This window comes from Alexandromys fortis, unplaced genomic scaffold (assembly GCF_014885135.2).
Source record: "Alexandromys fortis isolate MF-2015 unplaced genomic scaffold, M_Fortis_MF-2015_v1.1 scaffold_82, whole genome shotgun sequence".
In the NCBI taxonomy this organism is placed as follows: domain Eukaryota; kingdom Metazoa; phylum Chordata; class Mammalia; order Rodentia; family Cricetidae; genus Alexandromys; species Alexandromys fortis.
In genome coordinates, this window is record NW_026067963.1 from 3,585,409 (window position 1) to 3,608,763 (window position 23,355).

The following is a 23,355-nucleotide window of genomic DNA, read 5'->3' on the forward strand; positions in this document are numbered from 1 at the left end:
AAAGTCTAACTTTAAGAGTTTCGCATTCATTTTGTATGAATGTTGTGAACTTTTTTTATTTAGAATTCTGCATATGTGAGGAAGGTTCTTTTTGCAGGTGGTGTGGTGCATATCGTGTGTTATGCTGGACCCATTGCTTCTATTAAGCTTGGAGCTTTATGGTATCTTGGCAGATGCAACTGAAAAACCTGTAAGTACATGGAAGTTATCCTTTCCCCAAGATGTTTCCCGGGGAGGATTCTGTACACTTTAATCTATTGTTATAGGAAAAGGTAACAGAAACCACCTGGTCACAAGTGCCTAACATAACACTAAGCTTCTTTGAAATAAAACTGGGCAGGAGAGTAGTCACGAGTGCACTTCCTCGCATCTGTTCTAGAAGAGGCTCAGAAGTAATCTCGAAAGGCACTAAGTAATTTTGCAGCTCATTCGGTCTCTGAGGGCTTCCTAGCTGACTCTGGCTCCACAGAGCAGGGCAGTCTGGCTCTGCTTCCTGAGCTGGTGCCTTCCCAGCACCACATCCCCATGGAAGAGCTTGTCTTTGTCTCCGGGTTCTAAGAACCAAGTGTGTGTGTCGGGGAGCATTGATTGATTGATTGATTGTGTCTCTGTGTATGGGGGGCACATGCATGTGTGTGCCATGGTACACATTAGGAGTTAGTTCTTGCATATTGTGGCTCCCAGGGATCAAATTCAGGCTGTTAGGCTTGATGGCAAGCAATTTAACCCACTGAGCCATCTCCCTACCCCTCAAGTAGCTTTTAAAAAGATCATTTTCAGATTCAGATTCCTAAGCAAGCATAGCAGAGACAAGAACACAATTAACTTTTAGGAATAATATGCATAATAATTTATGGGCCCCATTATAAACTGTAGAAGCCACACCTGAAAATGTCCTTCTCTCATGTAGAACATGTCTTTGGTGTTGGCTGTGGCTATTTCAGAATGTTGTTTTATGATCTTATTTTTGTAATACAGAAGTCTTGCTCTACTTATTTAAACCTATGATTTCTAAAATAAACAGACGACCTTGTGTGGGAGGGCATTTCCTAAGCGGAAGGATCGTTTCCACTCTAAGAAGCCTCATGTTTTGCCTATTTGGAACCTTTCCAGCTCTCCTTTTTACTTATTTCTGCATTCACTTGCTTATTTTGTGTGTATATGTGTGGCTATGTGTCATGTGTGAAGGTCATAGGACAGTTTGCAGGAGTTGGTCCTCTCTTACACTATCAGTGAGTGCCCTTACCTGCTGAACCTTCTGTCTGGCCTACATTTCCATCATTTCGAAGGAACGGCCACGCAATGTTTGTAGGCTGACTTCTTTTACAGGACCGCCAGCCTGCAATACTGACACGGAGACTTATTATTAGTTATGAAAGCTTGGCCTTAGCTTAGACTTGTCCCCAACTAGCTCTTATAACTTAATCAATCCATATTTTTAAATCTATGTTCTGCCACATGGCTTTTTTTTTTTTTAACCTCTCTATGCTGTATGCTTGTTTTGGGCGTCTCCCATGAGTCTAGATTCACCCCTCTGACTTCCTCTCTCCACCTGGGAATCCTACCTATCCTCTCCTGCCTAGCTATTGGCCATTCAGCTCTTTATTAACCCAGTCAGAGTGACAAATCTTCACAGTGTACAAAAGATTATCCCACCACAAATGTTTATAGGAGACTATAGTCTTTAATCTCAAATCAGGTTTTTCAGTGTTTTTTTATGCTTGCAGTTTTTCCACAATGGTGATTGAGACTTGCATGGCCAGGATTTTCTAAGGAGATTTCGAAGTTTGTTAGCATGACATGGTACTTAAAGGAAGAATGACAGATAAAAAGAGCATGAGGTTTCTTCTGGAGGATGATGAGATGTTCTGAGAATAGTAATAGTTACATGATTTATTAGTACAGCAAAAACCACCGAGCTAGGACATTTCAGGGAATGCAAAGTCTATTACAGTGAAGGTCTTTAAAAGGCAAACTAGATTGAGGGGAGGAGGGAAGAGGCAGAGAGGGGAACAGAGAAAAATGTAGAGCTCAATAAATATCAATTAAAAAATGTTTAAAAAAAGGCAAACTAGAAGCAGTCATGTGGGGAGAACCTCAGAGAGCTCAGAGGTACTACTTAACGTTGCAGTTGTTGAATGTGTCTTAATTCCTCTAAGCAGATAGATGCCATGGAGACAAATAACTGGTAGCTTCTGAACATTTGTAGCTCATCTGAAATATGAAGACTGCTAGGAAGACATTTTTGCTGTAGTGGGACCTGGGTGTATCTTCTAGTCACTGTCCCTCACCCCCTGCAGTGATGAAGTTAGGGATGTATTTACTTTAGTGACATTTGCTTTAAACTTGTTCCGTCTGAGAATTCTGCAAGATTTTTCCTCCGTGGAAATTTCACACTATAAAAACCATTCAAGTAGGAACTCTAACCCATGATGCTGTGTTTATCGATAAGATATATTTCGTTAGTCAGAGATCATGAAGCTCAAGGTTTCTTAAATTTGGATTCATGACCCCTTGAGCAACTGCACATTAAAAAATGACAAGATGTTTGGAGAGTTACTCTGTGCCACTGGAAATAGAGTCCATGTGCAGAGGTACTCCTGAGAGACTGTGGTGCTGCCCAGCTTCAAGATGTCCCCAAGGCATGTTGGTTTGGCCGCTGCCTAATAACTTAGTGCAAGTTTAGTGGCTTTACCCAGCACTCATCAGAAGTCCAAGTCAGGCAGGGCTGATGTTTTCAGGTGGGGTTTAGTACCCTCTTCTAAGCTCACTGGTTATTGGCACAGTATATTTTCTTGTGATAAAGGACCAAGGACCACTGGCTAGTTCTGGTCCTCTTATGTTCCATGGCATGCAGGCCCACCTTGGCAGTTCACTGGGAAGATGCTTGCTTTTTTTAAAAAATGCAATAACTAGCCAAAATATTGATAGAAAAAGGGCTCAGTGATTAGGTCAGGCCCATCATGGAGAATCTCTTTGAACCATGAAATTTAGCACCATCGTGATAGTGACAGCTATTCGTGATCACAGCTTCCATCTCTGGAGTTATGGAGTTATGGAAAGGAGGCCTGTGAACTTAGTAAGTTCTGTTTTTGGCTAGCAGAAATGATGGCACTATACTCTTTAATATTATAAAAGTGGAAATATACAATTCAGAAGCCTCCAGCATGGATAACTGACTTCCAGACCTTCTCTGCTTTCTCGGATGCTTCTCTTTCAGAGCTGCTGCTTCCCATTGCTTCTCTTGTTTCAAGTGTGATGAACATGAAGTTAAAAGATACCAAAGTAGTTTTTTCACACACACATGCGCAAACAGAAAAGTTAGTATAGGTAGTTTGCCAGTCTTCCACGTAGGCACAGCTTAGCTACCAACTCAGGGTTAATCTTCTATCTCTACCCTCAAGACCTCAGCTAAACGTAAGTTCTATATATCAAATTATAACATCTGTAAATAGTTTTGTATTTTAGAATGCATGTCTAAGAGTTCAAGACAACCCCCCTCCCCCCACATACACACAGTGGCAATGCTGATGTATATGGAGGCCAGAAGCCAATGCCAGGTATCTTAATCTTTCTCTATCTTATTTTTGGGACACAAGGTCATTCACTGAACTCACCAATTTGGCTAGACTGGTTGACCAGTGAGCTCCAGATATCTGCCTTTGCTTTCTCAGTGATGTGGTTTCAAGTGTGTGTTGCCACACCTGGCTTTTATGTGGGTATTGGGGATCCAAACTCAGGTCTACATGCTTGCATGCAACAAGGGTGGTGTTTCCAACTGACCCACCTCTACCATCCACGTGAATCTTTACAAATAACTAACATCCATTATCACATCTAAAGTTATACTTAAGATAATGCGTATTAATTCTTGACAATCTGCAAACATTTAGTCTCTCTTTGAAATATTTATTCAACTCTGGAGTCAAACAAGCAGGGTGTGTGTATTCGTGTCTAAGCCTCATGTGGTTTTTTATTTTGCCACTTGTGAGAACTTCATTAGCTGTTCTACACAATTTCCATGTCTGGAACTCGTGGTTCATTCTGTTTCTGTTACCTCTAGTTCTTGTCAATTGGTTAAAATGAAAATGATTGATGTCTTGAGCCATCTGTTCACTGTAGAAGTGGGAAAGCGGCTTGCTGAGCAGTGTGGGGCATCACTTAGAGGTGCATGTGATGTGTAAACAGACATTTAGAGAGCTGAGTGCCTGGAGGAGGAAAGCAAACTCTCCAGGCCCCTCCTCCCTCCCCCAGGTTCTTATTTTAAAGGGCAGCAAATTGTTTGTATGCAGATGGTGTATGGATCAGTTAAGAATCTTCCAGACAGTCTGTAACGGGGAGATGGAGGATATTTCTATTTTCTCCATTTGCTTAACTACTTGTTTGGCCCAAATAATTTTTTTTTAAATTAGACTTTAGCTTCTTGATAAGGAAATAAAAAGTCTTCTAACAGAAAAGATTTCAGATTTGAGTTCTGCAAAGGAGCTGGGTCTTGAATGATGCGGTCATAAAATTGTTGCTTTTAAAAATTAACGGTGGCATTGCTTGCTATTGTATATCTGTAAGTTCTGCGAACACACGTCCTTTGTTCTCAGGGACATGACAGATACTTTTAAAATTGCAGCATTTATGTTAATGGACTCGTTTTATATGACAATAACTGGAAGATGAGGCAGTGCAATTTAAACTTCATTTAGGAAGAAAATGACCGTGAGCTGAGGTAGAGAAGAACTTAGACTAGAGAACAGAAAGCTCCCGTAAAGGGCAGCTAGTGCATATTTCAGACTTCTTAGCCTGTGTTGGCCTTGGCAGCTGGGTAACTACCATTGCGGTGCCAAAGTGCCACAGATAATATGTAAACAAATGGGTAAGTGATGGCTGGATTGGGCTGGAAAGGAGACTGCAGGACACTGCCTCAGAAGACTATGGACTCATTTTAGGAAAATTATGTTTGCCTTCCCGTGACTAGTTGAAATTATGCACACACGCACGCACACAAACACACACACACACGTATGTGTATGTTCAGTGTTTCATCTGTAAAGGTAGGGTCTTTAAGGGGAACTTTATAAACTTAAAAAAGTTTCTTACTGTATAAAAATGCAGCTAATAATTCAGAAGACAAGCACCTTTTAGACTAACCTAATTTGGCATCTCAGTTTGCAGCACACTCCCAGTGTGCTAATGTGTGAATGCTTGCAAGGCCCAGCACAGGGGAGACACAGAGCCTGAGGGGGCGAAGGGAAGGAGGAAGGAGAGGAAAGCCTTTTACATTCCCTGATGATGCCGAACCCAGTGCCTGTAAGGTTACCTAAGTTTTTGTGCATCTGGCTATTTCACCTATAAAATAAGATACTGACTTCGTTCTACTCTTATTCCAATAAATATTTTTCAGAAAAGTAGTAATAAAGATTAGTGCTACTGGAATGTAAGCCGTTAACTGCAGAAACTTGCTTAAATCAAACTGCTTCAAGAAAGGGACCAGTAAGGAAGAGAGACCATACCAGCCTCGTGATGACTCGATGTGTAAAGTTTTGACTCTGTGATAGTGTAAAGTCAATACACATTTAGTAGAAAGTGTACTTTGAACTTGGGATGTTGATCTTTTTCCAGGCTAGCATGATGTGCTGTTCTGTTTTCTGCTCATGGCGTGCAGTAGACGTGAACCAGAGATCCTGGGCCCGCATAGGATCAGGCACAGCCTGCATTCTCTGGTGTGTTCCTTACTCAGCCATGGCACTTGTAGGCTCTGCATAGCCAGTGCATTTCAACATACAGCATTCCTCTTTAAAGGGCTCATCAGGGCAGGACTCATCATAGGGAGTGCCGCTTGGTGAGGTGAAGTCTTGGTTCCTAAGTTTTTGATAATTCACTTTGTACTATCTTCGGTTTCAAAATACTACACTAGGAGAAAAGTAGAATTTTAACTGCACCTGTTTGTTTGATGAGTAAAACTCATTGTCATAGACAACATTTATTTAAAAACATAATTTAATTCATGATCTAATTAGTTTCTCTCCTTAATTTTTATTAGTGTTATGGCCTCTCAAATTAGATCTACTTGTACTTAGCTAGTGAGAAAGAACAATTTCCAAAGAGCTAAAGAAGAATTGGATTCACAGAACTGAAAACACATGTTAATAATTGTGTTGCTTACAGATGAATGGGGAGCCGGTACGATGTTAGGAGCAGGTCACAGGCCATGGCATAAACAGGTGTGTGCCTATCTGTCCATTCAGAAATGCTGAAGTGTATTTGCTAGTATATACAAAACTGGTTGATAGCCTAAAGGGCCATAAAATGCTATGGATAGGACCCATTGTGTTACTATGTCTTTTTGTAAGTCAATTTCTGTCCCCCTAGAGCTGTGAAATTGCCTGGTTCTGTAGATTCTCAAGATTTTCAGTTTTAAGAGTCTTTGACCCTATTAAAAATCGAAGACTTTAAATAGATTTGCTTTTGTAATATAAATATCTTGTTAGAATAGACAGTCTTTTAAACCATGCAGTTGTTTTCTTTAAGATACCAATAATGGAATCCATTTCATGATATCATCTGAGTGATGACTTAATCATGAGCACTGAAAGTTCTAGGAAATTCTATGGATCTTTGTTTAGAGAAGGAAAATTACAATTACAAATAGTGGCCTTGTATTGTTATTAATTTTGAGCTCACAAACAGTGAGAAGGTCTGTCAGTCTGTAAGAAGATGCTTGGACCCGAAGTTATACGAGCATGGGAGAGCTGTCTCCATTACTCACCTGTCATGTGGTGGCATGGGCAGAGGAGAGATGCGTCCGTGTCCATTCCCCTGCCCCTCATCACCCCCATGCCACACCCATCAACTCCTGAGGCAGGAGGGAGAGCTGTCCCTGCCCCTCATCCGCTGCCTCTGGAGAGTGGCCCCTATACCATGCCTGGGCAACACAGTAGAGCTGGCCCTGAAGGTGTGGGAGAAGTACTCTGAGGATGTGTAAACAGGAGGGCTGGTCCCTCCCCTGCTCATCGCTGCAAGGGGTGAACTCACCAGGGCAATGCTGGAGAGCTCCTCCTGGGGTGAGGACAAGGGAGAGCTGTGGACTGACCCGCCCTGCAACTACCCAGGCCCAGAACCAGGGTCATGGGTTGGCCCACACATATGTCCACCCCATCTGTGGTCTGCTAGAGCACATGAGGGGACTGGTTCTGCAGGATCTCCAGGACACAGAGCGACAACAGGATATCTGAGAGGTCCTGTGAGGACCCAGCATCAATGGTGTAGCAGGAACCAGAGGCCTTGAGCCAGACCAACAACCCTGTAAGTAAAGGTGTATGGATAAAAGGGCTTACTGTGGGACTCACCGTGTCACACCACAGCTTTCATGATGAGATTGATTTTTTTCTTTCCTTTTTTTTCTTTAATTTAATTTTATTTGGGGGCTGGGGAGGTCACAAAGGCAGAGGGAGGATGCTAAGGGACAGGGAATGGATGGGATGATGTGAAAGACACAAAGAATAAATAAAAAGTTAAAAAAAAAAAAAGATCATGTTTGGAGACCACTGGTCTCATTAAAAACAAAAAGTCAGAAGTAATTCTGGGAGGATGTGTTAGACCACAATCCACTCTCCCTGAGAAAGTGCCCAGTAATTCTTGTCTACTTAACAAAGTTTTTCTTTTCTTCCTAACAATGTTTCTTAGTTTAACATGGGAAATTTTCAGAGTTAGTTTGAGACTAAGTGGGAAAATTACTTTTAATTTTTGTTATAAAATTAATGTAGGCTCGCTGATAAAAAGTGGAAAAAACAAAAACCAAAGCCAATTGTTCTGGCATCCACCTGTAGTTCCAATAAGTGGAGGCCAGAGGCAGGGAGAGCAGGGGTCCTGAGCCTTTGACTACAGGAGACCCTGTCACAGCAAAACAAAACAAAGTCAAGAACAAATGAAAACACATACATTTAGAGGCAGTCATGTTTTTGTGACTGTCTGCGCTCTTCAGGGTCTCTCCTCCAAGTAAAGGTCAGAAATACATTTCCTGTGCTTGGAAAGGAAACTTTTGAGGTGGTAGTTTCCTCTGTAGTGTGCCTGGTGGTCCTTGCTTTCTTGGGACAAGGTCTCCCTGAACAGTCGTGCCTGGGCTTGAACTCAGGCACTCCTCCTCCCTCTGCCTTCCCAGCGCTGGGATCACCATCCCTGGCTGCCTGGTGTTTCTCATTCAAATTAATTTGTTTCAACCTTTAGTTAAATTTCTCAGAACAAACTTTTAGAAATGGAGCAAAAGGTTCAAGGGTTTGAATATTTTAAATTCCTGCAGAACTATTTCTCAGGAAGGTGTTATCTGTTGATAACAGTAGGGTGTGAAATTGCTGCTGTTGCCTACAGCACATGGGTATCTCACAGCTGTCTGCAGTTAACAACCGTCAAACGTCTACATTGTATTTTAATTTCCATATAAAGTTTTTGTTAAATAAAACTTTCCTAAGTCATTTATATTTTTCCTTTTCCAGATTTACCCATTTATCTATTTACTACTTTGCCTATTTAATTAAAAATAAAGCTGCTTAAAAAGTCATTTTGGGTTGGGAGTTGAACCCTGAACCTCGTGCCTTTCACTGAGCTAGATCTTAAGTCACTTTTGTGTTTTCTTTGTTGAGACAGTCAGGCACTGTGACCTTGTGGTCCTCTCGCCTCGGTCTCCAGGTAGCTGTGCCAGGAGGCCCAGCAAATCTCAATGTTTTCTTAAAAGAGATTAATTTTTAACTTCTCATAAATGCAAAGAGTAATTCTGAAATCTATGGGAAGGATACTTCCAAGATGTCTGTGTACTCGTAAAAGACCTGAACTGTTTTGCAGTGATGAAGGGTTTCTGTAATTAGTCATTCTCACACACTCCTTCCCTTTATCTGAAGGGTCGCAGGCCAGCTCCTGGCGCTCTATCACCAATATGCGTTTCCTAGAGGCTGCCTTGGTTTCTTGTTCTCAGCGGTTTTCTGTCGTGGAGGATGGCCCCAAAAGGCCGTCCTGAAGGCATGGCAAGCTGGGGGATGACATATAGTTTTTCCATTGGACTGTACTCGTCTGGACAAATAGGAGGCAGAACAATGAAATAATCCAAATATTATGAGGAGAGAGGGAGAAGTTTATATTACCGTGGTTTATGTGATAAAAAGAAATGTTATCCTGCTGCACGTTGTTTAGAAACGGTGTTGTAAAGCAGATACTCACGTGGTCGCTAAAGATCTGCCATGTTGCATTTCAGCACCAAATGTCACAAGGTCCTGCAGCCATCAGCGTTGACCTTTCTGTCAATACATCCTAAGTCAGTACCACGGAGGAAGGGGTTTCCTCCTACCTGAAGACGAGCAGGAATATGTCTCCTTCCAACCACTGGGAAACAGACTTGTTTTTTCAGTATTACCATTCTGATTAGATACTGTTATTTGACTTTATTCTGTTTCTGTTAAAAAGAATTAAAGCATGTGTATTCTCTCTCTCTCTCTCTCTCTCTCTCTCTCTCTCTCTCTCTCTCACACACACACACACACACACTATGGCTTTGGGAGGTGTGCATTGATTGGCACAGTGGTTGTTACCTGAATATTCTTTGGATTAAGAACTAGTATGCTAGCCGGGCGGTGGTGGTGCACGCCTTTAATCCCAGCACTAGGGAGGCAGAGGCAGGCGGATCTCTGAGTTCGAGGCTAGCCTGGTCTAGAAGAGCTAGTTCCAGGACAGGAACCAAAAAGCTACAGAGAAACCCTGTCTCGGAAAAAAAAAAAAAAAGAACTAGTATGCATGTTCCTCCTGAAACAGTAAAACATCTTCTTGGTAATCAGGGGGATGGGACCCAGGGAAGGTGAGGCAGATGTTTGTCCCTAAGCGATCCATTCCCCACTCACATCCCAGGCGAGCCACAGAGTTCTCAAGATTACCAAATGCTGAAGTGAAAAACCAGATAGACATCGTACTCACATCCTGTGAATAAACACAGCCGCCGTTTGGTGGACCACAGAATGTTTTACCTTTCATTTCTATGTTCTCCTGACCTGCCAAAGTTGAGTCTTGTAAACAGCTCAAGTACGGAATGAAATAATGTTTGTCTTTTTTTTTTTTCTGTGCGTGGTAAAATTGTAGATTGAACAATTATTTTTTCTTACTCAGAATAGAAATCTCAATCTCTCTCTTCCTCTCTCTCTTCCTTCCGCCCTCTTCGTGTGTCTCTCTCTTTCTGTGTTTTTTTTTTTTTTTTTTTTCTGGGGAGGGGACTGGGGTAAAGATTGAGCCTAAGGTCCTGTGCTGGCTCATGCCAGGCAAGCATACTTCTGTTGACCCTAACCATAGGCTTTCCTTGTTTGGAGGAATGGGGTAGCACAAGAAAGTAGGTTTTATTCTAATATAAGCTTAAATTGTATGCACTTGTTGACGAAAGAGATATAAAACACTCGTCTGCCAATTTTCCATTCAAATATCCCCTGTTAATTCTTATTATAAAACTTAAGGTAATGCCGGGTTGTGGTGTTACATGCCTTTAATCCCAGAACTCGGAAGGCAGGGGTAGGAGGTTCTCTGGGTTTTAAGTCCAGCCTGGTCTACCGAGTGAGTTCCAGGACAGCCAGGGCTACACAGAGAAACAGTGTCTTAAAAACAAAAAAAAACAAAACAAAGTGTTAAGATAGAATTTATAGCTGGAGTCATATTTTGTAACTTTGTATAGGCTTAGTTTTTTAAAGGACTGTCTCATTGAATCAAGCTTGACACAGTTTTGAGAACACCACATCATACATTTTAAAAGAGGTGGATAGCTGTTATTTTGTTTGTGCTTATCAAAGGTCTCAAACATACAGCTTGTTTTCTTCTGTTGATGGAACATTTTAAATATTCAGGCTTAAAAATAGCAAGTGACATAGTATAGAAGGGAATAATAAAACCATAATTCATTTGGCACTCTGTGGTTGAAAGGCTTAAGTTCTTTTAAAGTGAGGCTTGTTTTTTTTTTTTTTTTTTTTTTTTTTTAATGTTTAACAGAGCGCTCTTGCGAGGAAACCAACACAAGAAAGAGGGAGCTTCAGAGCTGTGTTACTGCTGATGCTGTAGGACGCTTTCTCAGGTGTCGCAGTGTGGGGAGAGTGAGTCAGAGCCGGGTCACCACTGGCCCTTCAGTCTCAGATGGTTGCTGGACATTGCCTGGCATGTCAAACATGAGAGACACATGGCGCTTCTCTGCTTTCTAGTCCCCTTAAAGCCCTTGTGACCCCAGCTTGCCAGACATGACATTCCTCCCCAGCCTTGAGAGGCCTCAGAGCCCTTCTCTAAGCACATTCTGAGCCACAGCAAGTAGGCCAGTGAGTTCCGTGAGTTGGCATTAGAAGTGGCAAACTCTAAAGGTTTTTTTATTTTTTTTAAACTGATATTAGAATTTAGGAATCAACTTACCCCATTTAATCCAAGTAGAATATTGTTTCTTTTTATTAGCCATTCCCAATCTTTTAGAGTAGGATAATTCTTTTTTAATTAAAAAAAAGTCAGATTCCCACATGACCATGAAGTCTATAATACAGCATATAAATTTATTTGGAAAAATAAGCATTCTTCTGTATAGGAGATATTTTTATACATATGAATGCAGAACCTCTTGTAATGTTTCTGCATTAATGTCTCCTCTTCCACCATCCCCTGGGACTGGGATTAGGAACCATTGCTTTTTACCACTTGTTCATTTTTCCTTGGTTTCAGTTACAATTCTAAAGAGTGTTGTACTAAAAGCAGCTGACATTTCCATTTCAGAGATAAGGTCAGTGTTTTCGTTGCCTGTGCTGTGGAGCCTCAAGATCATGTCTAGGAGGCAGTTCTAGAGAGACCCTTCCTTCCCCCCTGGTGTCCAGCATAAAGCTGCTTGTCGGCTTTAAATGTATGTCTGTATGTCTGTCTTATCTATTATCCATCTATCTTTTTTCTAGATTTACATTGGGGCTTCAGTGAAATTTTGTGTATGTGAAGGATTTCACAGCAAGACTTTAAAAAGAAGAAAGAGAGAAGAAGCATCAGCATTAGAAGCGGCTGATAATCCTCTCTGGTTGAGTGTAGTAACTGGAGGATTTAGGGCTTACCCTATTATATAGCCTTGAAGCCAGAATTATCTGAGTTGCAGCCACTATTTCTTGCCTTACCTGCTGCTGTTCCTAAGACTACAGGGGGATGTAAACTGATCCTCACTCCAGCTGTGAGAGCAGAAAGTACTTAATAAGAAATATTGTCTATCTCAGAATGTCAGGGAACTCAAACCTATTTCTTTGCTTGTGTCAAGGGTTACATACCCTACTCGTAAATGTCTATCTTGTCTGAAAGTGCTCTTCTTTCATTGCTTAGGGTAAATGGATGATGGTGAAGCTTATTGTTACCTTTAAAAAATCTTTTAGTTTCTTTTAAAGTAGTGAGTGAAGAGCTTGTACCATCTCCCCGATGCGGCATGCCTTTCCCCATTGTGCTTGACATAACTTGGTCTTGTCTTGATTTCAAGCTCAGTTGCTCATTTCTATCCTGGGTGATTTCAGGACTCAGCAGGAGCTCTGTACTGCATCAGGAAGTGATGCTGCCACAGGACTTTAGGATTCCTAATGTACTTTGGGCTCTTTCCTTCCTGGCATGCTAGCACAAAGCCAGATATTCCTGGGATGCTCACCCTATTGCTTGGGTTGTTTACCTCAGGAGACTGGGCCTGTGCACGATCCAGGAGGACCCCAGATGTCTGGTCAGGGTTTACAAGAGTGCTCTGTTAGCTGGCTGCTCTTCAGAAGGGGTGTGTGTGGCAGGGGGTGGGGGCTCCTCTCTGCGGCCGCTGGTAAGTTTACCTTCTTTTGAAGTCGTGTGGGATGGTAGTAAAAGCTTTCTGTTTAGATTCTTGGTGGAGCTGGGCACTGCTGGCCCCTTGGCCCTTGAGAGCCTTGGCAGTCAAGGTGGTCATCTCACTTGTAGAGGGTCTTTTCTGTTAGCTCCTCAAGCAACATGTTGCCTTAAGGTAAGAGTTTCGGCTTCATATCTGGTCACCCAGTTTAACAGATTTGCCCCAGATCCATGCCAGGCTCATTAATACGCGTTCTAGCAATATGAATTGACCAGTTCAGGCCGGTTTTAATAAATGGAGTCATGTAATATGGGCTCTTTGTTACTAGCCTTTTCATCTTACGTTTTTGAAGGTTTATCCATGGCCTGGCATGTATCAGTACTTCATTTTTTAAAAAATGTTTGTTTGTTGATTAGTTTGTTTATTTATTTATTTTGTGGGAGAGGATCATATATAGGGAGTATTCATCTGTCCCACCTGCCAGCTTCCAAATCATGACATGGAGACCTATATTAGTTACGAAAGCTTGGCCGATAGTTGAAGCTTGTCCCGCTAGCTCTTATAACCTAACCCATCTCCTTTCATCTATGTTTCCGTTACGTGACTTGGTTACCTTTATTTTGTCCTGTCCATGCTGCTTCCTCTGTCTCACTGGTGACTCCCTCCTCCTTCTTCCCAGTGTCCTGTATCCCTGAAAATCTTGCCTTGCTATTGGCTGTTCAGCTTTTTATTAAACCAATCAGAATGACACATCTTCCCAGTGTACAGATTCCACACTCACTGTGTGGGTCTTGATCTGGAACTCACATAGACCAAACTAACCTTGAACTGAGAGATCTGCCTGTCCCTTTCTCCTGAATGCCAGGATTAAAGGTGTGTGCCACCATGCTTAGCTAATGTTACAAAGTTCTAGTCCATTTTATGGATGTTTATTTGTGCACATCTGGGTACTTCTGCTCTTGTTCTTTGAATAATGCTGCTATCAGCATTTGTTTAAATTTGTGTGAACATATGTTTTCAGTTCTCTTGGGTAAGAATCTAAGTATGGAGGAGGGGGATCATGTGGAGTATGTGTTTTACATTTTGGGAAACTGCCAAACTGTCCTATAAAGTTTGCCTCACTACTTTTTATTCTCACCAGTAGTGAATGAAGATTCCTCTGCATCTCAGAAGGTTCTTGAACACAGTGTTTTTGTTGTTTATTGAGTATTTCCTCTTGTCTGTGTGGCTGAGGGGTAGGGTTCTGGATGATAATTTTGGAGGAAAGGAAGCAAATGAAAGTCGGATGCTTTTCTGATTGGCTCACTTCTAGCTCTGGGAACTTTCAGCCCCAAGACTAAGGACCTTCCTGTTTGACTGAATATGACCTTACCAGCAATTTTACTTTCCTGTTTTTTTTTTCCTCTCTCACCAGAATGGGGTGTGTGTGTGTTTCGCTTTATCTTTTTTGAAGCTAGACATGGAGAATTTGAACACACATAAAGACCCCTGAGTTATTAAAGCTCCACAGAACATGGCTCAGTTTATGTCAGGAATCATTTTCTAGGCTCACTCTCTTGATGCCTCCCCTTGCCATTCTCCACCAGAACGTAACCCAAGAGCTGAATCAAGGTCTGTTCAGTGGGTGTTTGGAAAGAAGCAGTGGCTGGATGCTGGTCAGCTGACTTGGGCTGTTGGCGGGCCGGCTGCGGCGTACGCTTTCCTCCAGGCAGCAGCACCTGCAAGCCGAGGGCGTTCAACTGTCCTGTGTCAACTCAGGATAACAGGACCTCTTGTAGGTCACCGTGGTGGTAAACAGGCAAAGGCAGGGTTGTCGGAAATGCTCTGTACCCCAGCAGCAGGCAACCCTCTGCTCCCATGCCCTGCACAGCCGACCAGGCGGGTAGGCCTGAAGGGGAGCACCGAGAAATGTTGTTTCTGGTTCACAGATGTGATAACTCCTACTGTCTGCCGGCCACGGTTGATTAGTCTGGACACATGTTGGCAGGAAGCCATAGGTCGTTTGCCCTGCTGGAATGACAGTGTAACTGAGAAGCGCGGCCTGGGAAGTCAGCCTTTCTGGCACTCCTCTCCGTTTTTATTCATGCAAGGCTTTCTGAAAGATGGTTTGTTTGGTTTGCTGCTCACCAGGGCAGAGCCCTCCTGGTTTCTCTCACAGCCTTCACTCTCACACCTGGTTTGAGCTGGTCCCTCTCCTGTGGGTGGAGCTTGCTTCACAAGTATGGCCTGGGCAGGGAGTGATGGACTCCAAGCCCTCCCATCCCTCTTATGACCACCTCTCTTCCATTCGATCCCTGCTCTGTCCTACCTCCACTGCCTCCCCGTTCATCTCCAAAATGCCTCAGATCAAGAGAAGACAGATATTCCCGTCTCCTCTCCACTCTTTGCCCCTCTGGCCCACTTGTTCAGTAGTCTCCTTCAGCACTCTGAGACCAGTATCCTGCTGCATTGTAGGGTTAGTGTGGATCAGCGGCCTGCCAATCAAACCCTTGGAGATTTCCCCTTTATTATATCTATCAGTTTAGTACATCAATTTCAAATCAAACACAAAGAGTTAAATTACTATTTGACCTAACAGCTGATGTGTTTTCTGTTGTGTGGTTTCCATAGTAATTGATGCATTCAGCCTGGTTACTTCAATTGGAAAACTAAGTAATTGAATCTTAAATGTATTGTATGTACATATGACACACACATGCTTGTTTGTGGCCTAATTAAAAGTAGATAATACCTTCCCACATCCCCTGAGATTAGTGGGCATTATTTTTGAACAAATACTTTCGAAACACACTTTTTATCTTCCATTGTATTTGGCCTGATCTTGGGAGAAAAAGAATTGTCTGAAGAGGGCAGGTTCTCGTGGGGACGGGCCTTTTTGTTCTGACAGCAGAAGCACTTAGAGTTGTCTGGCATCAGGCATTACAAACAGCTCTGTCTTCAGTGCTGTGTGAGCGATTGTCTGCACACAGATCCACCACAGAAAATCCCCTCTGTGCCTGTTGAGGTGCTAACTGATCAGCAGGTCAGCTTCTCAGGCACCAGCCCACAGGTCTTCATTATCCAGAGGTGGCCTGGCAGCTGTTTGCTCTACTGCAGGTGCAGGGAGAAAGCGTTTTCACTGCCCTGGAAGTTCTGCTGGGCAATGCTGGCTGTGTGCTCACTGTGCTGGGACCACATACCCGAAAAAAGCAACTTAAGAAAGGAAACATTACTGAGGGTGGAAACACCTATGATCCCACTCAGGCGGTGGAGGAAGGAGGATCAGACATTTGTGCTCAGCCCCAGCTATGGAGTGAGTTCGTATCTCACCTGGACTACATGAGAATATGTCTCAAAGATCCAGAAGAGGCGGGTGGAGAAGAAAGAGTTATTTTGGCTTGTGGTATCATGGTGGAGAATGCATGGGGGTGGGGAGGCTCAGTCTGTGTCAGCAGGAATGTAAAAGGACTGGTCATCATGGAGGCTGACCAGGCAGTAGAAGACAGGACTGGAAACAGAGCTGGCTTATCAGCCTTAAATCAACACAGTGACCCACTACCCAGGGCCTGAATCTCAAAGAATTCCACAATCTTCCAACACAGCTCCACTAGCTAGGAACCAGATATTTGGAAACATGAGCCTGTGAGGGCCTTTTCACAGGTAAAACACGGCAGGCTATAGTGAGACATTAATCACAGGAACACAGAAGTTTACCTATGTGAGGCTGGGTCCTGGAAAGCCGATGCCGCCCTTCCCAGTCTAGAATGAGGACAGTAATGGACATGCCGTTTTGCTCAATTTTCCTTTTCTTTAAAACAGATATTATTTGTGTGTGTGTGTGTGTGTGTGTATACATATAAGTATGTGTACTCCACTTTGCTAGCCCCAGTTTTGTATATTTTAGTAGGCAGCCTTTCCTTAATTTTGTTTTTTTCCCTGTACCATTCACTGCTGAGACTTGCTCATAGGTTCAAATGCAAGTTAAAGATTCAGAAACAGTGCACTAGGGTTTCTGACTTAGAGGGATCAATTTGTGATTCGTTTCACTTTATTATTGGGCTTAGCAGGGTGCTATATACTTTTTGCCATTTTTATTTTTTGAGACAGAGTCTCATTTGTCGTATACTCTGGCCTTGAACTTAGCACGTAACTAAGAATTATCTTGAACTCCTAATCTTCCAAATGCTGGATTTAAATGAGTTTGAAATGCATCTTGACTTCTGAATATTTCCAAGTTAAGATGGGTTAGTCGTGTTACAACTCCATCTTAGCTTGATTAGCATGTGTATAAATAAGTTTTATCTACCAGTCTTTCCCATTAGAGTGGTATGAAATAATTAATAGTATGATGACATTAGATTATCACTATTGCCCTACTTTCTAATGGTACACACACGTATGAATTTCATCTTGCATCAACTTTGTCCTTTTTGAAAATTAGATTTCATTTTGTCTTTAATGCATTTTTATTGGCTTCTAGTTCTTTGAAGATATTTTTAAGTCTGGATATTTACTATCTTATTTACTATAAAATGTGAATTTATAAATGTATAAAAAGAATTGGGCACAAACCTCTCCTTTCCCCAACTTTCCACACATGACTGCGAAATTATTAAACACTTTTGGGCGTTTGATGTTCAACGGCTGGAACTGTGTGTAAAACCCCTATGACACACGCACACAAAGGAAGCTTCTAGTAAGAAAACAGTGCTTTCTTGTCTATGTGAAATTCTTTCAGTTTCGTTGGCCTGGGAATTCCTACCTGTAGACTTTCTCATGCTGTCTGCCGGTGATGGTGCAAACACTGAAATTCTATCCGGATTCCTCTCCAGAGTTGGCCCTGCTCCACAGCCGAGCAGAAGATGCCGAAGAGGCTTCCACACCCCTGTCCCCACTTCATCGCTAGCTGATGTCCAGAGACCTCATAGTGAGGTCGTACGGGTTAGCTGTCTTTTTGCCTGCCCTTTCCCCCCAGTAGTCTTTTCCCAAGGGCTGGAAGAACTTTCCCATCGTGCTGAAGCCAGTGCTTGGCCCACCCCTGTGGGGAAGCCTCCACTGAGTATCCTGGTTCTTGTCCCATGTTTTCTTCCTGGCTGACTGATGCTACAACAAACATACTCACTGTGTGGTTCATTTTTTTTATTTGCTTTGTCTTTTGCTAACATCTCAAGGTGCTAACAATAACTTTTGCTTGGTTTTTAGACAATACCTTACAATTTCTTCATTAGTCATACCTAGTATCGCCTCCAATAGCTCTGATTAGTTTGGGTTCTCCAGAAAAACCCAACTAACAGGAAACAGCTACATAATAGATTTATGCTACCTAGAAGTCAGAGAACCAGGAAAGTTGGTGGTGTGAGTTAGCCTGAGTCGGAAGGCCTAAGAACTAGGGGAGGCAGCAGGAGTAGGGGCAATCGGGACTTCTTGCAGAATGCCTCTTATGTAATTTATGCCATGCTATCTATTATCAATAAATCAGAGTGACCACACTTGTTGCTCACTAGGGCCAATTGGCATTATACCATCAACAGTGCAGTGGAACAGTGTGATGCCTCATGGACAGGAAGACCCTTAAGATCCCAGAGAGGGCCTGGAGGGGTGCTCCGTCACCGAGTGGGACAGCAAAGGTGTGCTGATGCACTTTTGTGGGCCTGGAGGACAGTTTGCAGAAAAAGGCCTTTGCCCAATCTGTAGCCTCAGCAAGGTACTGGAAGACGTAACATGTTCTCAGGCAGTGAAAGCACATTTACTACTACAGCTGTAATCACTACTTGGCTAAGACTGTGGTGATTTCTTGTCATTATCCAAGGTTTGTCAGATAGGCAGGCTGAATGTAGATAACGGTGTGAATGGAGCCTTGGCACCTTTCGAGTCCTGGCTGGCTCTGCAGCCCTTCCACTGCAGTGAGGCTTCTGATTGGTTGCTCTCCTGCCAGAGGCGGTTCTCTGGCCTTCACTTTCTGTTTTCCAGCAGCAGAGCTTAGACACACAGAACTTGTTTGATTGGATAGGCTCAGCTAGAGGCCGATTTCCCCCAGTCTGGAGTGGACCTTGAGTCTCACCCCCATTTTGAGTTCCACGGTACTGAAGTGAGACTCTGGCCTGAGGCATTTGAGTTGCTGTGGGACCAGGTTAACCCTTGGAGACTCTTGGGAAGATTGCATTTATTTTGTATGTGAAAAGGATGTGAAAAAAAGAAAAAAGAAAAAGCAAAGGGCGTGAGTTTAGGGGTTGGGGTGTGTTAGATGAATGTTACGGTCCTCTCAGATTTCTCAGTTTTGAAAGAAGCCTGTGTGCCCTGATCTCCAAACTGAAACACTCACCCATGCAGATTCCAAAAGCTGCTACCTCCCAGGGAGGGTCGTGACAGTTGCTGAGGGGAGGGGCTTCTTCCTTGGTGTGTGCTTCCACGTCGGTGTGGGCTTTTGGTGAGGCAGCTGCCTTTGAGTCAAACGTGTTCCCATAAGTTGCCCCTCACCTCTGGTCTTTAAGCAAGCTCAATAGCCATTGATTGGTTTGGCAAGTTGGGCATAATAACGTTGGTCTCCTGGTGCCCTGTCTGGGGAGAGTCCCAGCAGGCCCCAGGGAGATGCATTGCCCCTCTGCCTTGGGAGTAGAGTGAGCATTTCATGAGGCAGCATTTCATGAGCCAGAGAGCAGGCCTTCACCAAATACTCAGTCTACTGGAACCTGGCGTGGAGAACATAAGTCATAAGTTTCCAACGAAAAGCTATCATGTAAGGTATGTGTTGTAATAGCCTCTGCGGAGTGGGCTGTTTACTGTCAATCTATGGATTACTAATAGTTCCCAAGCTAAAGCCAAAGATGACTGTGGGCCATTAGGCCACTTTGATAAAATAGTCTGCCCCCCTCTAGTCAAAGTGGCCTTTTGGGCCTCCTTCTCTTCTCTGTCCCATCTTTCCCCTGCCCTATACAGCTCTATTTCTTCCATCACCTCGTAATGGACTTGTGGGTTTGAGGGTTCTGGATTTGGTGGAGATGGGGTTGCCTTGGAGTACAGGGTCTGGTGGCAGAGGGCTTGATTTTAGCATATTCTTGGACGAGTTTTACCATTGCCTCCTCTGTTCTGCGGAAGGTTTGATATAGTTTCCTCTTGTAAAATGAGTGTTTTGTTGCCTGGCTTTCCCAACTGCCCAGAGGGGCTCTCTGAAGGTGAAAGGAGAAGCAGTCCTCCAAAAGGAAAAGTTCGGGACTTCTCGCACAAGTTCTCAGTGTGAAGAGCTGTGTTTGCCCCAGGGACAGAGGTCAGGGAATAAGAGACAAAGACAGGAGATAGAGAAGGGGAAGGGAACCAGGGACCGGGGTTTTTGTCCCCAGGGGAGAACAAAGGACCGCCTCTGGATAGAGAGAAGACATGGCACACAGGAAAACGGCAGCTTATTAAAGTACAAAGGGAAACTCCGCCTTAGGATGAAGTGTTTAATTTTAATTAATCATGTTAATTAGGTGAGTCAAAGGGAACTTTTGATTGCTGGGCTTCAATACTTCGATAACTGGACCTTGGTTGTCAGCCTCAGGGGGAGGAAGTGGCCAAATAAGGGAAAAGATCTTGGTGGCTAGCTTTAGGAATGTAATCTAATGGTTTTCAGCAAGGCAGAGGGAAACAGGGAGAAGGGCAAGGCCTGCCAGAGCCGTACTCACCACAGTTGAGCTGGCCAGAGTCCCTTCCAACAGAGTCCATTTGCATAGTACTTTGAATTGTGGAACCCTTGTTTCTTAAAAATAGTAGTAAGTTGCCCATGCATACCTAAGGATTTTGTTATCTTCATTGAACTGTCTTATTGGTATGTCGTGAAACCCAGTTCTCAAGGCACTGGGCAACTATCAGCAACCAAGGCGAAATAGTGTGCGAGCAATCACATTGCTAGAGGTGTTTAGTTACCTAACAGTGACTTTCTTAAAACATTCGAATGGTCAACTTGGTACTTTCTGTTGCTTTCAAGTAGTTTGTGTCTGGACTTCAGGACATTTTTCAATTAAGTGATTTTGTTTTAGTGTTCCCTGGGGCCCCCAGAGTGTAGATAGGCGTTGCTCTCTACCTACTTCTGTGGAGTTGATTTCTTCCTCTGTATGAAGGCTAGAGAGGATGGGTGGTTCTGAGGATTTAGTGTTCCAGGGAGAAAGTGTACTTGGCCCATCTTAAATCTCGGCTTAACATTAGCACATTTTGGGTAGGATCAGGGGAGGAGTGGACGTGACAAGAAAATGCCGGACAATTCCCTGTGAAGTCAGAATGCTAAGGAGACCAAACCAGTATGTTTCAGCAGGATTCTTAGTTCTCTGAAACCAGACACGAAGTTGGCCTTGCTTACCCTCAGTGTGACAGTCTCCTTAACTTTTTGTTAATGGCGGAGCTGTTGAAGTTGATAAATCTGGGTTATACTCTGAAAGTACATCAGAAGGTCTTTTCTTAGAACCTGGGAGTGGGCCATGGCACTGAATAGCTTCCTATAACATCTTAAAGGATAGCGAGAAGCTCCACGGGACTGGCCCTGCCCAACTCTGGTTACATAGGCACGTGGTAAATGCCCTCCTTCTGGGGAGGTGGTTAGACAGATATGGTTTCTATTGTGCCATAAGATCCCTATTTCTGTCAGGTTCTTTTTATAACCCCTCCATATGTTTATATGTACGTGGTGTACGTATGTGTTCATGTGCATATGTGTATGAGCAGGGAGGTCATGTGTCAACATCAGATGTCTTGATGTCCTTAGTCTATCACCTCCTTGTTTTTGATGCAGAGTCTGTTGCTGAACCTGTAACTCACCAGTTGGTTGGAGAACTTGTCCCTTCCCCAAGCACTGGATTTGTAGATGCACGCCATCCACGCCTGAATGTTTTATATGGGTGGTGCATATTTGAACACAGGCTCTCAGGCCCGTGTGGGAGGCATGAGATGAAGCCATCTTCCGAGCCTCAACTTTGCAATTTCAGTTGATGTAGCATAAGTCTGTAGGATTAGTAGTAAAACAAACCACCATTTTATATTAAAACGTTGATCTCTCCAGAACTGAGCTAATAAAGATCTTTAAAGTCTTGTGTTTGAATTTCAGCTTCTGCTTTTGTTACTTATGGATATTGTCATCCTTTCATAGGATGACCCTCACTACAGAAATGGGCTTGCATTTGAGCAGGGACCCTGGAGAGAGCAGCATTTTAATACATAAGGTGTGATGTACTTTTTGTCATTCTTTCATAAGATGACTCTCTGCAGAAAAGGGTTTTCCTATGCACAAGGAGGGTGTGATGCATCTTTTTGTCGCCTTGTCGCTGTTCCTTACTTCTGAAAGTAGGCTGCAGGGAGAAGAGGAGAAGCACCCTCTAGGGCTCCTTACAGGCCATCTGGGGAGGCTACCTTCTTCTCATTGTACACACTTTTGTTTGTTTGTTTGTTTGTTTTTTCGAGACAAGATTTCTCTGTGTAGTCCTGGCTGTCCTGGAACTCGCTCTGTAGACCAGGCTGGCCTCAAACTCACAGAGATCCACCTGCCTCTGCCTCCCAAATGCTGGGATTAAAGGTGTGCGCCACCACCACCCAGCTTTCATTGTATCCACTTTAACCCAGACAGCTGGCTGTGAGAATTCAGGATCTGTTTGTATGATGGTTCTAAAGATCTTGTTTGGGATGGCCAGGGATTAGGAGTGGAATTTGCAAAATCAGTTTGTTCTGACACCCAGCATTCCTGTAGTGTTTGTCCGTCCTGTAAAGACTATGCAAGGAAGCTTCCCACGTAGGCCTGGAGTCCCTCCATACCTCCCCGACATGATCTCTGATTCCTCCTGGTTCCACTTGACTTTTTCCAGTGCCCAGAAGCTGCTCATACTGAAAGGTCTTCCACTAAATTCCATCATGAGGGTAGGGGTGAGTGAAGGAGGATGTACTTATGTCAGCGCTAGACACAGAGGATGTATGTATAGTCAGTATATATGGCCTTCCCTGTTCCAGGGGCAGGCTGTCCCAGTGGGGCTCTCTGAATCATTTCCACTGTCCTCTGCTTCTGTCTCTTCCTGAGGCAGCTGAAGCAGGACTGCTATTCCTTCTTAACCCAAGGACCCAAACACCTTAGAGTTGTAGATCCTTGTTATCTTTGTCTGCTTTGATTTCTGGGGTATCACTGGAGTTGTTTGATTTCAAATAGTGCAGAAAAGAAAGAGGGAGCCGTGCATCTGCCGTTGGGGAGAAGCTTTACGGTGTAGCTGAAGGTAACTTAGGACATAGAGCAGAGGAATTAATAGGCACCTTTTCAAAAGATATTATAGAATTGTGTTTAAGCCACAAGTTTTTTTTTTTCTTGCAATTTAAAATTTAATGGAACAGGAACAAAAAGAACCTTAGCAGTAATTCCTGGCATGGTGGAAAAATATAATCCCAATATCAATATTGCATTATCCTCTGCTCATCTTTATGGAAAAAACATCACTGCTTTTCACTGACAAAATCCCAAGATCTAATGTCTTTGACCTAAGTTAGACTTTGAGATGTTTTACCAGGAGATAATGTTGGCTTCTCATAAAATTTAGCTATCCTTGTCCGTTTTT

At 43.3% G+C, this 23,355-nt stretch overlaps 1 protein-coding gene across 3 annotated transcripts in view; it reads left to right on the forward strand.

The window, feature by feature from the left end:
* Positions 1-23,355, forward strand: part of Daam1 (dishevelled associated activator of morphogenesis 1) — a 154,129-nt gene that overhangs the window by 10,810 nt on the left and 119,964 nt on the right. The window contains exon 2 of one of the 3 annotated variants that reach the window (XM_050153570.1): positions 98-190. The exons of the other annotated variants lie outside the window; for them this stretch is intronic. The gene's annotated coding sequence lies outside the window, so the exon portion shown is untranslated. The remainder of the gene's footprint in view (positions 1-97; positions 191-23,355) is intronic. 3 annotated transcript variants of the gene reach the window in all.